We start from the raw sequence: 20,020 nt of genomic DNA on the forward strand, positions 1-20,020 counted from the left end.
ACATTACTAAAAGAAATTGAAGAAGATACAAAGAAATAGAATGATATTCTGTGTTCATGGATTGGAAGAATCAACATAGATAAAATGACTATATTACCCAAAACAATATACAGATTTAATGAAATTGCCATCAAATCCCAATGGCATTTTTCAAAAAAATAGAGCAAAAAATCATCACATTTTATGGAATCAGAAAAGACCCCGAATAACCAAAACAATCCTGAGGAAAAAAGAACAAAGCCAGAGGTATCATACTTCCTGACTTCAATTTATACTACCAAATGACAATAATTAAAACATCATGGTATTGGCAGAAAAAATAGAAACACAGACCAATGGACTAGAATAGAGAACCCAGAAATAAACCCACATGTATATGGGCAGATAATTTTTGACAATGAGCCCAAAATATTCAAAGGTGAAAAGAAAGCCCCTTCAATAAATGGTGCTGAGATAACAGGAAACCCACATGCAAAAGAATGAAACTAGACTGCTGTCTGTCACCATGTACCAAAATTAATTCAAAATGGATCAAAGATCAAAACATAAGACCAGAAACAGTAATGGTTTAGTTTAGATTCAAGTTGGGTAGTGCTTTCTTAGTACCAGCTGGAGTGGCATGGGTGTTTTTCTAATATCAATCCAAAAATTACCTAAAAAATTCACATGTATCACTAAATCATAAGAAGATTTAGTATTGGCCACTACCTTAGATTTATTGGCATAGCTATTCATTCACTCCTTCAAATTGTCAGGAATGTGATAGTGTATTCATCTTTGATGCATGCAGAGAACTGAGTTTGTGGCTGATTGGTACTGGACCATCTCCATCACAAAGCACAGATTCTCTCATTTCTTTTTGACTTTGTCTCATCCTTGTAATTAAGACTCCTTTGATTTTGTTTGGCAACTCACCATCTCCAGAGAAGGAGAGCAAGCCCAGAAAACTAGCACCCTCAATTTCACAAGGTCTTTGATTAAACTCTGTTTATTCTGAGAATCTTAATCTGACTCTGGGTGTCTGCACTGCACTCGCTCCTCTTGTGGGTTCCTCCAATAGCTGGAAGGTTGTTTGGCTGTGGCAGCTCTCCACAATGGCGCGCTGTGGAGGAGCGGTGTGTGTGTATTAGCAGCTCTGTTTAGCATAGTCCTGAGTGTATGGCTATATTGATTTGTTTTTAAAACCTTCCAAATTTGTGCAAAGCATACTGCTTATTTTGTGCCAAAAGACTAGATTAGCTAATTTGCGATAATGCTGAATTCAACCCTTGAATATATTTCTCCATAATTCTCACACCATCGTGTACTAATTACTTATCTAGTGCACTCAACTACGATCTCCTAAAATACAACAGAAAGTTCAATCCAGAGAAAGGCCAGAGGGCATACTCAATTCATTCATCAATCATTTTATGCCATTTCAGGTTTACCAAATGCTAAACATTTTAACTTTGTTAACTAGCCAGCACTGCAGAAAATACAAATAAAAATAAATTATAGTATTAGAAATGGTTCTCTCTGGGAAATTGAAAGCTCTGATAGTCAAAATAGTTTTGAGAACTAGTTAAGTACTGAGCTTCTCATTTTGTTGTTAGAGTGTTTCGTCCAAAAAAGTTCATCTGGGGTTGGGGATACATAGAATTTTTAAAAAACAATGCAGACTTTTCCCTTTGATTTATATGCCTTGAGTGAATCGATCCACCAGAGCTATTATATATCTTCCTTTTCCATTTCTTTTCGTCAAGGCCTTCCATTAGTGGGTGGAGGAAAGATGAGACTCTTCTAGTCATGACATTTCAGAATAGAAAGGCTTTGGAGAGCTTCCAATCCAGTATTTCTCACCTTCTGTTTTTGTTTGTTTGTTGGTTTGTTTTTTTGTTTTTTAACTTGCTAAACTCTTTCATAATAACATAAAATCTGGTGAAAATCGTAGAAATTTCTCATTAACCTAAACTTTTGGTATGGGTTATATAATTTATAAGCCAAATGTTGTATTTCAAATCAGTATAGTATTAAATTCTATAAAATTAATTTAGTATAATTCCCAACATATTCAAAACAAATAAAGTTATATTTTGTCTTCCATTTGTTAATTTACATTAAACTAATATATAGGAAAAAGCATTTTTGATGACAAAAGAAATATAAAAGGCTGTATTTTATATTTTGTGTGCCTCGAGTAAACACATTTTTATCAAAATAGATAAAAACTGCTTTCATATCTTCGTGTTTAGAATTCTTCAACAACTTTTTAAAATGTAACATCCATATGTTATTTTAGATAATTAAATAATAGAGACCATGCTAAGCACTTGTTGCAAGCATTTCTCCTCTAATAACATATTGCCAATGTGAATCATTTTGAAATCTAATTTTTAATTTTATTTCTAATGTATTTATTTCTTATCAGTGAAAACTTTACCAGAATAGAAAGTTTCTATGTATATTTTTAAACATTAAAGACATCTTGAAGTGCCATATAGAAATTTGCTAAGATGAATTCAACTCATGGATCTGGCAAAGACTATCTTGACATGAAAATTTCCAGCAGAATATCTCTCCTACGTTTTCCCCTAACTGCTTGCTTTTCAATATCAGAGTTCCTTATGCTACTTTCTTTAAATTGTTATTCATTTTCATTATGAAAATACATGACTAAAAACAAAAATTTCAATTATATAGATTTAAAAAATAAAGTGGAAAGATAGGAGACATTCATGATAGTAGAAGGTTCTGTGAGCAGAAAGATAAGAAAGCGGCTGGGGGTAAAGGGACCTCTTGATGATAACATTTTATTTCAAATTTTTAAAGAAATTCAAGCAAATAGTACAGTATCTTGGCTATTGTCAATTCTGAGAGGTATGTAAAAATCTCTAAGAAAATCTTATGTGTATTTGGTTTACTTTGAAAATGTACCCGATAGCTTTCTGTCACTACTAACTAGAAGAAAATAGTCATATTACGTAACATTTCTGTGTTTCAATGTATTGCTGTTTTATAGGATGATTGTAAAGATTAAATGAGGTAATATTTGGAAAGTGCCTAGCACAGAGCCTGGCCCAAGTAACAAATCAAAATATCAGTTCCTTATCTTCCTCCTGTTCCTATTTCCTTCCTTCACTATTACGTTTACAAAATTTTTGAAATCTCTATGGCTTTTTTAAACCTAATTTCTTTATATGGCTTTTGATCTCTCCATTACTAATCTGCAGATCATTCCAGGTGGGTGCTCATTATCTTCCATCCAGCACTTGACCAGCTCTTGTCACTGAACATTCCAACAATAACTGCAAAACTCACTTCGCCAGACGTAGTCCAGTGAACCAGAGCACTTTGAAGACTAGTGTGGGTTTTTTTGTCCCATAATAAAAAAAGAAACTGTAATTCAGAAGTTGATTTTTATGTGTACCAAACCAACAATTTTTCAAATGTCCATCCACTTATTGTGGCTTTTTCTCTTCTCTACAACAGAGAGTATTGGTAATTCTTGGGAAACTGAGACAGGAAAGAATAAAAATGCTAATGGAATAAGAGGATCTTTAATCAGAAAGTCAATGTAACACGAGTATGATTTCTTTCCACTATTAAAATGCATTTATTATGTAATTACTTAAAAATAAACCAGTATACTCTAATCTGTATACATTTTTATTAAAATTATATTTAACAATATACAAAAAAATCTTTCAGATTACTAGAAATACTCTTATGTTTCATTGGAGGTCTCAGAAAAGCTATTTTTCCATCTCTCATATTTGTGAATTTTCAAATTTTCTATAATTGAGCATGCGTTACTTTGTATAAGAAAATTTGGGTGAATATTTACAATATGCAAGTTGGTAGTATCTTAGATGACTGGGACTTAAGCAACTTTGTGCTCACTATAAGATGAGGTGTCACTCTGGAAAAATAGTGGGGGTAGTTGGTACGTTGACTAGAGATGAACTTTTGTGCCACTGGCAGCACTTTTGGTAGAGACTGCCCAGAAAACGAAGAGGCATGCAGTGATGATTCTTAGAACAAGCAATCAAGGTTATTTCAGTAAGCAACTATTTCACAAACACCTCCAGGGGTGCCTTTGAAGGTTGAAGGCTGTTGATCAAAGCAAAGCCTCTTGTGAGATTTCAGAGATATTTCAGCAGCACATTAAAACAAAACAAGAGAACTAACATCAGTTTAACTCCCTACGCTGATGTGGTTTGTCCTATTGCCACCAAGTCACCAAGCCTCTGACATTACATATGTACAAGGAGTTAGATGACAACGAATTGCTGTTGCCATAGCAAAAACAGCATAATATCTATTAGTGTATACCCCATGGTCTACAACTATTTAGGAAAGAAAGCACCATGCTTAGTAGGATTAACATCTCTTTTATGGAGCAAAATGGAATTTAGCATCACCTATATGGGTGCCTTTAGGACAGGTAGGACAGTGGCACTACAGAATTAATTCTGCTCTGCATCAGTTTTGTATACAGCGACAAACAGGAGACCCCCAATTTTTCAACCCTGTCTTGGGCTCCTAAAGAAAACAGATCACTCTGTATTAACTGGTAGGACTCAACAAAGCTGAAAGATATTGATTTTGGAAAGCAAATTCTTCAAAATTTCTAATGAACAGCTTTGCAAGGGTAAAAAACATTTTCCAATCCATATTCTATTAGAAATATTTAAAGTATTAAGAAATTCTATAAAGAGTCTAGTATATGTACACACTACAAAGTTCTATCAAAGTCATAGCATTCCAAAACATCCCAAAACACAGAATATATTTGAAGAACAAATAGTTGGAAACTTTAATGAGCTATTTCAAAACTCATACAATAGACTGTTTCTTTTAAAATTTTAATTTCTGTTACCACTTCCATCACCATGTAATTGTTTTCCTGAACAAAAAGATTAACTCAAATCTTTACAAAAAGATGAAAATACTGGTTGCCCTATTTTTATGGACATACATAGCACACTTATATAAGACAAGGGAAAGGGAGCACTAGATATTCTCTCTCTCTTTCTCTCTCTCTCTCTCACACACACACACACACACACACACACACACACACACACACACACAAACACTTATGTTTACCAGATAACTCTGATTCAGCCCTCCTTCCTTTTCCCCTTCTTTATTCTTCAACATATGAGAGCAGAATCAGAAGGCCAAAACAGTTTGGTTTCAGGAGTTCTTTTACATAATCTTCAAGTAATATTGGACATTGTCTCAACCACCAATAAAGTAACCTAGAGTTTGAACGTGAGGGGAGTATGAGAGTATAGCTGTAGCATGTTACACCTCATGACCTAGAATTAGGTGGGATTGTCCATGTGATTTAGTGAAATCCAGTCTCTGTTAATTGGATAGAGGAAAGAAGATACACAAAGTAGAAGAAATTAACAAAAACCTGGGTGGTCTTTATTAATAGTGTACACACTAATGGGAGAAACTGCATTAAAGTTTGAGTTTTCCTTAGTGTTCATGTCTGGTAACCACTACACATTGATATTTTCTGATTGAGATTGTAAAATCTGAGACACTTCGTGATTTGGCCTCAACCGACGAAAGCAACACACTCAACTAGTTATGCTTAACATAGAGGCTATTTGGAGCAAAGTTCTTTAAATTCCATGAGACTCAGTTTCCTAATTTGTATCCAGGGATATACCTAATATGGGTGTGGTGAAGTTTATACCTGGTGATGGGCTTAAAGCCCTTAATACGGTGGCTGGCATGTATCAAAAAATAAATACAGCTATTACAGTCTATTTTACCCAAAAGTGTCTAGTGCAGGGTTAAACTCATACTGAATTCTCAGTTAAAATGTATTAATTACAGTTCTAGTCAAGATGAAAAAGAAGGTAAAGGATGTGCTTGCCTTCTCTAACAATCACATCAGAATTACAACTAACCTACATAAAAACTATCACTGTGAATTGCCTGAAGTCTAGATGAAAAGAAATTCTATAATGAAGGATATACAGAAGAAGCCATGTTGAGATTGGTAGGAGGGGTAGAGATACAGGCAGGCTGGTTCCACATCCAGGTGTGGGGATTAATAATTAGAAGGAATATATTTTGAATATATTAATAATTAGAAGGAATATATTTGGCCCTGAGGAACAATGGGTCTTAGCACCACACCAGGCTTCCCAGCCCAGAGGTCCAGTGCTGAGGAGAGAAGTCCCCACAACTTCTGGTTGTAAAAACCAGGGGAGAGTGTGGCTGAGTGAAATGGAGGGCTGATGAAGTCCCAAGCATTCCTCTTAAAGGGCCCACACGCTGACTTACCAATGGACTTACTCACTTTGAGCTTCAGTGCTAGAGCAGCAGCTTCAAAGGTGCCAGGAACAGACAGAGAGGAACTGAATTGTCTGGCTCGGGTGAGGGTTGGGGGGCAGTTTTCTCTCAAATAGAAGTGATAGTAGAAGCCATTGGTCCTTTGTTGAGCTCTCTGCTGACTCAGTTTGCAGACCAGGTAGGTGCCAAATCTTAGTCTCTATCAGCCTGGCTAGCACCATTTGCCTTACCCTGGTGATTCCCTGAGACTGCCACCCCACCCAACTTGCTGGCCTACCCAAGTTACTTCTGGTGGCTTTTCCATACAAATGGCCTATCTTGGTTCAAGCTGTGGACTTTCCTAAAATCTCTCAAAGATTCACAAACCCCAAACAAGCAGCATGTGGCCTCAAAATGTCTAGTACCTCTTGCTAAGCAGCCCCAAGCTTGGCAATAGAGGCAGCCAGTCTTGGAGCACAGCTTAGTCTCTCCCAGGCACCTCCAAGCCCAGCATAAGTAGCTGCCATCTACAGATCACTTTATAGGTCATACGAAGTGGACTTGGGAAGGGCATAGGCAGTGGCTGACCTTGACCTGCTATCGTATTTCCCCAAACATAAGACCTAGGTGGAGAATCAGCTCTAATGCGTCTTTCTAAGGAAAAATTAATATAAGACCCAGTCTTATTTTACTATAAGACCCAGTCTTATATAATGTAATATAAGACCCAGTCATGCCGCATTTCCCCAAAAATAAGACCTAGCCAGACAGTAAGTTGTAATGCGTATATTTGCTCCAAAAGATGCATTAGAGCTGATTGTCTGACTAGGTCTTATTTTCAGGGAAATATGGTACCCAGTCCCTCCCAAGGGACTCCAGAAGCAACACACCTTCTGGCCAACTTCAGACCACACCAGAGCACCAGCCCACAACCTCCATAAAATACAAACCCAAAGGGCAGACTGGGCAGGAACCAGAGGCCTGCTAAAGCAAATCCTGCTTTATTGAGTCTGCTCCTGCATAACAGCTCCACCAATATAGTCACAGCCAGTCTTCATAATCAATCAGCCCAAGGGTCAGTCCCTCCCACTGACATGCAAACAGAAACCAAGGCTCAATTACAACAGGAGGGCACACACAAGGGACACACCTGCAGCACCCAGCTCAAGTGACCAAAGAGACTGGACACCTACTATATAAGGCAACTTTAATAAGACTGTGAGACATAGCAGCTCCACGTAATTCATAGAAACAAACACAAAAAGGCAGCAAAATTGGGGAAACAAAGAAATATGTCCCGAATGAAAGAATAAAACAAAGCTCCAGAATAAGAAATAAAGAAAATGGAGTCAAGCAATCTACCAGATGAAGAATTTGAAACACTAGTTATAAGAATGCTCAATGAGCTCAGTGAGAACTTCAACAAAGAGGTAGGAAAGATAAAATGAAGATAGGATACATAAAAAAAGAACCAGTTAGAAATGAAGAATACATTAGCTGAAATAAAGAATACATTAGGGGAAATCAACAGTAGATTTGATAAAGCAGAGAATTGAATCAGTGATTTGGAAGATGAGGTAACCAAAAACACTCAGTCAGAACAGCAAAAAGGAAAAAAAGAATCCCAAAAAAATGAGACTAGTTTAAGGGACCTCTGGGTCAACATCAAGCCTTCCAATACTCACATTATAGAGATACCAGAAGGAGAAGAGAGAGAGCAAGAAATTGAAAACTTATTTGAAGAAATAAAGACTGAAAACTTTCCTAACCTGGTGGAGGAATTAGATATACAAGTCCAGGAAGTGCAGAGAGTCCCAAACAAGATGAACCTAAACAGGCTCACACCAAGACACATCATAAGGAAAATGCCAAAGCTTAAAGATAAAGACAGAATCTTAAAAACAGCAAGAGAAAAGCAGTTAGTTACCTACAAAGGAGATCCCGTAAGACTATCAGCTGATTTCTCGACAGAAACTTTTCAGGCAAAAAGGGATTGGCATAAAATATTCAAAGTGATGAAAAGCAGGCACCTGTAACCAAGATCATTCTACCTACAGTGTTTCCTCGAAAATAAGACCAGGTCTTTTATTAATTCGTGCTCCAAAATACTCATTAGGGCTTATGTTCATGGGATGTCATCCTGAAAAATCATGCTAGGGCTGATTTTCCAGTTAGGTCTTATTTTTGGGAAAACACAGTAGCAAAGCTACCATTTAGAATCGAAGGACAGATAAAGAGCTTCCCAGACAAGAAAAAAGCTGGAAGAGCTCATCACCACTAAACCAGTAATACAAAAAATGTTAAATGGACTTCTTTAAGAAGAAGAAAAAGATAAAAAATACGAATAATAAAATGGCAATAAGTTTATGTCTATCAACAATTATTTTAAATTTAAATGGATTAAATGTTCCAAAGAAGACACAGGGTGGCTGAATAGATAACAAAACAAAATCCTTACATATGCTGCCTACAAGAGATTCACTTCAGATCAAAAGACATACACAGACTAAAAGTAAAGTAATGGAAAAAGTGTTTCGTGAAAATGGAAATAAACAAAAAAGTCTGGGTCACAACACCTATACCCAATAAAATCGTCTTTAAAACAAAGGCTGTAACAAGACACAAAGAAGAAAGAAGGAGCCAGTAATCCTACTGCTGGAGGAAACCCACAACACTAATTCCAAGGGACATGTGCATCTATCCACATGTTCACTGCAGCATTATTTACCATGGCCAAGATAAGGAGGCAGCCTAGGTGTCCATCAATGAATGAAGGGATAAAGAGTAGGTCATACATATACACAATGGAATACTAGTCAGCCATAAAATAGAATGATGGACCTAGAGGGTTCTGTGCTGAGTGGAGCAAGTCAAAGAAGGACAATTGCCATATGATTTCACTTATATGTGGGATCTAAAGAACAAAATAAATGAACAAACACATAGATACAGAGACCAGTTTGATGGTTGCCTGATGGCAGGGGCTTTGAGGACAGGATGGAAACAGTGAAGGGATTAAGAACTACAAATTGGTAGTTACAAAATAGTCATGGGGATGTAAAGTACAGCATAAGGAACATAGTTGATAATATTGTAGTAACTATGTACGGTGTCACATGGATACTAGATTTATCAGGGTTATCACTTTGTAAGTTTTATAAATGTCTAATGTCTAATCACTATATTGGACACCTAAAACGAATGTAGTATCACTTGTCAACTGTAATTGGAAAATAACAAAATTAAAAATATATTAATTACTTAATGAATGAATGAATAAAAATGTCTTATTTTTAACAGTATTGGAGCTTCTTACTATTTTAGTTTTTTAAACAATTATGAGAACTAAGGGGGAAGTAACCAAGAAAGTTTTGTGTCCAACAAATAAATCTGTGGAAACATCAACAAACCCATTCAGGAGCACTGTAATTGGTGAGCTGGGTGAATTTTCTCCTTGAGGCAGTTCCTTGGAAGAACAAGAAAATGCAAAGATATGCAAAGAGTATCATCCAGCTGAGACCAGCCTATTAGTGTTCTCATTGACTACCAGGAAGCCCACCTGCTAAAGCTCAGTGTGGGAACCCTCGGGGACTCAGGGGGCCTCAGATGTGCAATAACAGCCAGGGTACACAGCAAATCAGGTCATCAGCTTGGGGTGGCCTCTCATTCAACCAGCCTGTCTTTGACTGGGCTGTGGTGCCACACATATGAGAAAGGAAAATCTTGGCTTCGTATACTAAGACAAAAGATTTACTTATGCCCTGTGAAAATTCATCTTTATAATAATTCAAGGAATGTGGAACAGAAATTGTATATCCAAAGTAACAGGATTTGCCCACATGCAAAGGAAAATGCTTGAAAATATTCTTGTTTATTACTCTTACCTTAACTTTAAAGTATTCAAAGTTAAGTTATTCTACTATAACTAAAATAAGTATCCACAGTATTTCTTGAGCTGGACATGGTGCTCCATTATTTAAATTGGATAATATAATCCCCCTCTGAATTTATAGTCAAGAAAACAAAATAATTGAGCCTGAAAATGAAATGCAAATGTCCATTGAATACTCCCTCCCTCCCTGTTGAGATTTAGAAAAGATTACTTGAACCAGATCTCCATAACATGGAAGTCCAAAGTCTGATGCAAGATTTCTGAGATTACCCTGGGATTATAATCTGCTGTTTACTTTTATTTCTGGGCGCTTGCTTTTTTTTTTTTTTTTCCTTCAGATTTTTGCCCCTTGTGGAATTTCTATTCTGTACATTAACCCAGATGTGGAACTCTGTTTTCTTGCTGTTTTCTGTAAGACTTTGTGATTTTAGGTTTACTGTTGATTTGGGGGGTCATGAGAAGGGGCTACAATATGCACTGATCAGCAAAAGAATGTAACATTTTATATTAAACATTCCTCTTCTTAAAAATCCGTTTAGTCATTCTGCCAACAAAAGCAGAGCTCCGGCTTCTTTATCCTCTAGCCTTTTGCCACCTCTTTAGTTCCTTTCTCTTCCTGCTTCATTTTCTCTCATTTTTCTAGAAAAAATAAACAAACAAACAACTACAACAAGAAACACCTAAAAAATTCTTCTTTATCAGATAAAGTCAGCATCTTATGCTGGTTGAGGCATGAGCTGTGGATTAAGGCTTCCTGGTTTGAATCCCAGCATTGCCACTTGCAGTGGCCTGACCTTGGATATGTCACTTAATCTCTATCCCTAAGTATACTTCATCTATAAAATGGAGGAGAAAAGGATTCATGCCTCATAAAGGTAGTTACAAAGATTAAATAAGGTAATATGTATAAGCACTTAGAACAGTTATTGAAACAGAGTAAGCAATGAAACTGTTTACTAAAAAATGACTCCTTTGTTGTTGCTTGAGTCCAAGCTACCTCGGCCCCTTACCTTCAATCTCCAGCTCCTTATCAATAAATTTCCAGCAAAACACCTTTTATTCCCTAAAAGGAATTTTGGTGCCAGATGTTCCGAGAACACAGGTTTCATGTTATTAGAAATGTGTTCAATTTAGAAATTATTTGTAAAACATTGGTGTTTGCTATTGTTTTCTTCTTTCAATGCTAAAATACTACAAAGAACAGATAGTTACTGATAAGCTAGATACCAACCTAGGAATATTACAATCTTAAATCTATGAAACATGGCCCCGTAGGATTTATGATGATTAGAAAATGGATATTGTACCATCTCTTTCTAAAAAGTTTATTGAAGGAACAAAGATTTTCAAGTTCAAAGGCAACACCAGGAAAAAAAATTGTTGAAACATAAACATTAACACCCAAAGCAAAAATTTTTTTCTTGTGATGCTGAAATGAAGCTGTTTATAATTCCAGTAATGTATAAGGCAAGCAGGCAATGAGCAAGACCCACAGGTCATTTAAACTTGCCTCACTATTAGAGTGTTTCCTTCAATGAAATGATAAGCAAAATGGTTAAGGTCACCTCCTGGGTAAAGGAATATCATGTGAACTGTAGTTCCCAGGACATTTTAAAATAAAAACTGAAGTAAAAGGAGGTGCTGTTAAAAGTAAAGGTGAGTCACAGCAAAGAAAAAAACGCATTAGCCAAAGATTGAGACTGGGTTATCTAAGGACCAAGACAAATTTAACTGGGAATGCAGACATCTAGCTGCTCCAAGTGGTCACCATCATCACCTGGGACCTTGTTAGAAATGCAGTTCTGGACCCCACCCCTGTGTAATCAGTCAAGTCTGAATCTTTGTGGGAGGGACCCAGGAATCTGCTGATTCTTACCCATGCTCAAAGATTGAGGAAGATTATGTATTTTTGAGTTGCCCTCATTCTCTAATATAATGTAAGTGAAAAATCCAAGATAGAGGGAGGGAGCACATTTAATTTGGCATTTTATTTTATTTGAAATTCACTGTTTAATCTATTCGGTTAAGCTATGCATTTCTATTAGTTTACCTGCTTGGAAGTGAGTTGGTCACATAATAGATCATAATTTCATGTAGAATTTAGGACTATTGGAGTAAATTATTAACTGGAATAAATACATTTCTGGAAAATTTAACATTTACATGACAGGAAACCCTGAACAATTGGATGCCACTTTTTCTAAAACAATGTTATGTCCTTTTTGTTTACCTGGGACATTTTTGGCAAGCTATTTAGTATCAGGATGTAAAAGAGGATGGAGAAGAGAGAATCATTTACCAAGGCTTCTATAGATGCTGGTTTTATACTAGGTAAATAGTAATAGGTGTCTTGTTGAATCAATGTTAGTCCACTAATAATTTAAAAGTTTGCCTTTTCCTGTTTCCTTTTAAGGCTGACCCAGTGTCGTAAGAGGCTGACACAGAAGGGTAAAGTAAGACTCCATAAAACCCAGAGAAGGGATTGTAAAACTTCTCTTTGGATCTTGTCTGGAGTCACAACTGGGGGAAAAACAAAACCTTGAAAGTTATTTTCTCTTTCTCATTTGGAAAAACATATAATTTAAAAAATAATCTACATTGTTAATATAACTTTAAGCAATGTAAGATAAAAATCTCTTAAAGAATATATGTATGGAGAAAAGGGGAAAAAAGATAGGCATACAAAATTGGGATCAAAATTAACATGACATTTTCAATAAAGTGACTAATTATATTAGAATTTAACAGACAAAATAGAGATTAGAAATCAACCAAGGATATTTGTTTTCTCTCTAGAGGTAGTAGTTCTGTAAAAAATCCCTGCAATGTTAAGTGAAAACTGACTTAATATTTTTGTTAGTTTTTTTTTAATACTAAAATTGTCCCATCTTTGGCCAGTGGTAATCTTTGAGTTGGCTCTTGTGTCCTTTGACACACTTTGACACACTTTGACACTTGTGTTCTTTGACCCCACTAGTCTTTGACAGGCTTACTTGTTTTCTGGTATGACAGGGTTTCCTACCCTAAAGTTGGAATCACCCATTTTTCCCTCCTCGGTTGTCCTGATTCTTTTTAATGGTGAGTCCTTTTTTTTCTTAAATTTATTGGGGTGACAATTGTTAGTAAAGTTACATAGATTTCAGGTGTACAATTCTGTATTATATCATCTATAAATCCCGTTGTGTGTTCACCACCCAGAGTCAGTTCTCCTTCCTTCACCATATATTTGATTTTGGTGAGTCATTTTTAGAGACCATAAGTATGGTTAGGAATATAACCAATATTTTTTGGTACATATTTATTTAAATGTTCAAAAAGGATTTTTTTTTTTTTTGGTTTGTGAGAATTGTTACCAATTTGGTCTTCTTTGATCACATCCAAACTGGTTATTGTAATTTTAAAAATTCCAATTTCATAAGAAAAAAATAAAGTATTTGCATTGTTTTTACGAACACTGATTTATTAACCAGATTGAATGTTTGCTAGGGTTTATGAATTGTTTACATTCATTTGTAAATTGCCCATTCATGCTCTCAGTTTGTTATATTCTTCCTGCATATGCCAAGGATAGAACCCCTCATAAATGTTTTAAAAATAAAGTCTGACAGAATCAGCATTCCATCTTTCTAAGATTCATGTTTCTATTGAAGATTATTTATTAAATAAATATTCATTGCATACCTATTCTGTGACACACAAATATTTATGGACTACGAACTAGTTCCTGGTGATACAGAGGTGAATAAGACACAAAATCATTCCTGTTCCTCTTGGAATACAGTTCTAATGGGAATGTTAAAATCATTATTATCTCAAAACAACTTTTATAAGAAGGCAATTTTTATATATAGTTATTAAAATAAATAAGAATAAAAATCTACTTTTTAGATAATGCTGTCTCTTATTCTTATTTCAAAATAGCTGATACCTAAATGACAGCAGGTTGTGATTTAGTATCCTTAATACTAAGGGTTTGCAACTAGCCCTTGAAATCTAAGTATTATAATTTCATTCCTTCTAGTGAAATATTACTTCCCATTTTGAAATCACAGATTATATAGGTTCAGCTATTATTATTCAAATATTATTACATAATTTCTATGGTGACATAATAATAATGAATATTACTGTTTATTGCCATACATATGCATGTTATTCTATTTTGTAAATAATATTTAATATATTATGAATATTATTATGTTGGTTAACACTGGCAGAACTATAAAATACAATGAAGTAACATTTAATATGAAAAAAAAGCTTTGCTAACTAATCTAAAAATTTAAGAAACGAAAATTGGAAATGTATTTATAGGTTTACATCAAGCAATCAAGCATCAATCTTTGACTTTCTTGATAGTCATGATTTTAATATCCTATTCCATGGTTTCTAAAATTACATTCAGAATTGTCAAAAATCATGCATGCAATCTTTAGCCATAAAATATTAGCATTATTTGTGTTTAGGAATCATTATGGGGCTACTTTGGAAATTATGAATCATGTTTGTGGTAATAGATGCTTTCATTAAAAAAATAAAAATTAGCTGAATATACTTCAGGATTGAATAAATTAACAGTAGAAATATATATACATATATATATATATACATATTTACATATACACATATACATACATATACACATATATACATATTTTTTTAAGGAAAGCCATATAATTGTTGTAAATAGACCTAGACTAGAAGAGAATGCTGAGAAATTTTACAAAAAATCATCCGTCCAACCCCACTCCCTCAAGTTTACCACCATGAATTACATTGAGATGAGTGTTACAAGGCCATTTGCACTTCCAAATGAGTTTGAAACTGCATAAATTAGCAGGGAATTGATATCTGTGTATGAGAGAAGCTAGCTCACATTGAAGCCTATAAAATGATCCCCGGCATATAGGTATTAGCAGATCATATTTTTTGGTGCTACTATTTGATTTAATAATATGCAATTTGAATTTATACTGGAGCCAAAAACATCTTCAAATCCTCCCAGAAGTGATGGAAAACACTGTCATGTAAGAATACACAGTGCTATAAAGTAAAATGACAGAATGGGATTATCTTAAATATTGAACTTTTACTACTTTCTCTGCAGTCATCGATTAAGTCATCGATTAAGATCTATTCTCATATGTGAGAATGCACAAATCCATTATTTACAGTGAAAGATGAGCGATGCTTTGTTCTCCAAATCATCAGGCTAATAAAATTGTGTTTTTAAAGATGTTTTCTGAAGGCTATGCAGCTGCTTCTGGAACTTTGCTGCTCTCAGTGTTGCTTTCAGTACTATCTCCCACTCCCAGCCCCAAAGCACATCTCTGCTGCATTTAAAAATAAAGATGTAAAAATGACACTTATTATTTGAAAGTTCCCTAAAATGATCCTTAACACCTAATACCACCTAATACCTAAATGAGACAATAAAGTATCAAAGAAGAAGAAAATACTAATAAAGCAAGTGTTAACTATTTTTATAATGCCTCAGTAATGATGGTATTATTTATCAAAAGTATGGCAAGCAAAAACACTAACAGGCAGGATTTAAATGATCACTAACTAGAGCAGCGCTATGAAGAAAGGAATTGGAGATCTGGATTACAATTAGTAGAACATTGCAGTTACCCAGGTAAATCATGATAAGGAGCAGAGAAACAGCAATTGTGTTACGAATATAGAGAAGGGGACACGTTTGCACAAATAGTGTAGGCGGGAAATGACGTTCTTGTATGTCAGGAGGCTCATACTGTTTGTTAAGATATTGAAATCCTTCCATACCCTTTGGTAAATAGCTACTGGCTCCAGCCCCTAAACTTGTACACAGCTCGTTCCCTGAAATCTCCAGATTTCCCTATGAACAAACTACTATTTTCATGGAACTGTATCAGGGGACATCCTGAGTCCTGCCTTAGCAGTAAGGCTAAAAAGAACATCCCTCTGATGTGTCGGTGCCTATGCCATCCAGATTGTTAAATATTTTCAGTATCACTTTTGTCTTTAAGAAATAGATGTGAACTTCTTTTCTATTTACTCTGCTCAGCACTTGACATGCACTTTCAATATGTGGATGCATGTCTCTCTTCAATTCAAGAAGATTCTTAGCTAATATCTTTTCGATGATATTTTTTTCTCCTCTCCATTTCTTCTATTTTCTTTTTCTGCAACCCCTACTGGACTACTTTTGAACCTATGAATCTGTTCTATGTGTCTCTGACAAGATTTCCCTATTTTTAATCCAGCCTCACTTTATATTATTAACCTACTTTAAATGTGCACGTTTAAGAAGTCGTTTTTGATTATACTATTATTTTCATTTTTTCTAGAGAGAATCCATCTTCTAGTTGATTTCATTGACTACTTCACTTTTAGTCATGTGTTTTGGTTGCTTGTCAAAAAGGAAACCGCCTTCTATTCCTTCCTCTTCTTATCCTTACTCCCTCTTTTCTCCAACTCCACAATATCTAATAGTTTTATAAATGCTTCTACCTGTCCTTCTACGGGTCTCAGTCCAGATCCAGTCATTCATTGGTCGCTCAGAGATCTTGATGAAGTGGTAATTTGGGAAGTTGCAGCCACTGAGAGTTAGTAGCTTGTGGCAAGTCTGTATATCCACTACCTTCTCCTCTTGGTGTTCAGCTTTATACAGCCATAATTCAGGGTAAGCTTGAGTGGTTAGTTTTCTGTGTCCGTCAGTAGGTTGAGAAGAGAGGCCACAAGCCACACATTCCATATAGGGAGGCTGGGTCCAGTTTGCTTTACGTTCCTCATAAGAAGAACTTTCAACCTCCATTATCCTATGGGAATAGAACTCCCTACTTCCAAACTTGAGGTTCTATAGATATAGCTTTTGGGACAGATTATTCTTTGTGTCCTTCTTTCATTATGTGATCATAGAAGTACTTATCTTCCCATTTGATACCAATATTTCATTTTACTTTTACTTTATACGTTAGTATTTATGGGCTTAAAAGAAGGGAAGATGGTGCTTTTATCAGTCACGGTTCCAGCAGGAAACAGATGGCACACTCAAATTAGGAAAATTCAAGGCAAGTTTTAAAAAGAGACCACTGAAAAAAATGTTGTCAGGGAAGCAAAATCAATACTGTCATATTCCAGAGCTAGTATGGAGTAAGACCTGAAGACATAAGGAAAGGGAATGGTTAACGGAGGTGTGAGGAAATAGGACAACATTGCTCTTTGTATGGATGAAGAACAAAATCCAACTATATCCCCTTTCCTTCACACATACACACAAATTTATGAACCACTCTTTGGGGTGATTTTTTACAATTTGCATCTTACATTCCTTACTCCTAACACTGGCTTATGAGTAGATCACATGTATAGATCCTTCATGTGACGAACCATGAGGGAAAGGCCAACTGTGGAAGCTTACGTAACTTTATCACTGTGAAGATTCAGGACAACCTAAAAAGGATGAAACGATATGTATACAATATGCATTCAAGAGAATGCATGGGAACTTTTTAGTCAAGATTGTGCCATATATCTATATTTTGTTGTATATTGGGCTAGATAACTTCCATTTGCCACTCCCATGGCAGAAAGCAGAGTATAAAAGTGTGGAGAAGGATTTGAGAAGTTCATAAATGTGTGTGTGTGTGTGTGTGTGTGTGTGTGTGTGTGTGTGTGTGTGTATGTACGAAATGGGGTGCAGTTGGATTTTTTTTTTTAGTGGCAGTAGTATAATATCCATACCTGAATGGTGACACAATGGGTGATGATTTTCACTCAAATGTGTGTTTTTTTTAACTAAATTTATTGGGGTGACAATTGTTAGTAAATTTACATAGATTTCAGGTGTACAATTCTGTATTACATCAACTATAAATCCCATTGTGTGTTCACCACCCAGAGTCAGTTCTCCTTCTATCACCATATATTTGATCCCCCTTACCCTCATCTCCCACCCCCCACCCCCCTTACCCTCTGGTAACCACTAAACTATTGTCTGTGTCTATGAGTATTTTTTTCTCATTTGTTTGTCTTGTTCTTTTGTTTTTAATGTCAGTTTACCTCCCTTCTTTCCCTGATTTCTATCATTTTTTATTCTTTTCTTCACCGTCCCAAAGTAGAGACTTGACTAGATTCTCTTCAGTAATAGAAAATCCAGGACATCATTGGCAGAGAAAGAAAGACTATTGGGCTGGTGTGAACGATTTGGTGTTTGACTTTGGCCATCTGATTTAAGGAATTAAGATTTCTGAATATCAGATTCTTCCTCTTTACAATGGAGGCATTTATGTCCACCTTTCCTCAGTGGTTCAAAACCAAAAGGGGATAACATAGCTGAAACTTCACATTACCATTGAAATGGTGGTTATTTTTAGAGGAACCAGAGGATAAAAGTATGTCCAAGAGCCTGAGATTGGGCCATAAAAGGAAATTTAAGAGAGGGCACTCTGCTAGGGAAGAAGAAAGACCCTTAGAGGCAAAATGTCTCCAGTGAAATGTCTTCCTTACTTTTACTCAACATGCCAGCATGTTTCCACATTAAGTTCTTTGCAGTGGGTGTTCCCTCTGCCTCAAATGTACTTCCTACAGATATTTGCCTGTTAAACTCCCTTATCTCTTTTAAGTCTTTGCTCAAAAATCATCTTACTAAGGCTTATACTGATCATCCTACTTGATATTGCAACCTGTAGCCCCCAGGGCTCCTAAATCTCCTTTTCTGGGCTCCATTTTTTTTTCCATAACACTTATCACATTCTAAAATACTCTATAATTTACTTGTTAAATATATCTATTATTTTTTCTGCTGTTTGACAAAACCTATCGTCTCTACAACTGTCACGCAAGTTTACAAGCTCTATGTTGGCAGAGATTTCTGTCTGTTTTTCATGGGTGTATCCCAAGAACATAGGTTAGTGCCCGGACATAGAATGCACTTCATAAATATTTGCTCAATGAACACAGGTTTCACTCTAATAGTCTGAAGCAGCTGCACCCAGATTTCCTTGGCCACCAGCTGAAGAATGGCATATATCATAATTGGAATATTAGACAGAACCTGACCAGAGGGCTTTGGAGACCATTGACTGAGAATGAAGTTAGGGAAATTCTGTATGTTACTCTACTATTCATTTCTACTTTTAACCCATCATCAAGGCAATTATACCCATTGTCTGAGTGTACCATGGAGAGGTTCTCACAAAGGATTGTAATTTGGGGCTGGGGGGTCAGGGGAGTCAGATCATGGCCCCTGAGGAAGACAAACACATGTAATTTTACATTCCATTAGAGAGAGTAAGTTTATTTATTGCTTTATTCTCTTTAGGTTGTTGAGTCCTCATGGTGATAAAGTTACAAATTTATTTAAAGTTATAAATTACATAGTTATCTCCCTCATGCTTCATCACGTAAAGGATCCATACATGTGACCTATTCATATGCCAGTGTTAGGGGGTGTTGTTATGTGGGCTATTATTTAGCATGTTAAAATTAATTAAAAATATGTAAATGTTAAATATTTTCAAGGTCAGATGTCAATTGCAAAAGGAAAAAAAAACTACTTTGTATGTGTGTTGGGGTGAGGAAGTGGAGACGTAGCCATTAAAGCACTGTGCATAAAGCTTTAAATGAAGAGAAATAAGGCAAAGTCTCAAGATGATAGAAAAAAAGTTCCTCCAAATTCGAATAAGCTGCACTGAGCAACAGACAAGAGATCTCAGGCTGATTGCACAGTACTAGAGCCATAGAGGAAGACCCCTTAACCCTGAGAAAGCCCCAATAGTGTCAGAGAGATAAAATAAGTTAGCAATTCCAAATCAGGATGTTTTTGACTTCAAACTCCCTCAGTGCATTTGGACATACTACTTC

The sequence above is a fragment of the Rhinolophus hipposideros genome (genome assembly GCF_964194185.1).
Source record: "Rhinolophus hipposideros genome assembly, chromosome: 11".
NCBI lineage: Eukaryota > Metazoa > Chordata > Mammalia > Chiroptera > Rhinolophidae > Rhinolophus > Rhinolophus hipposideros.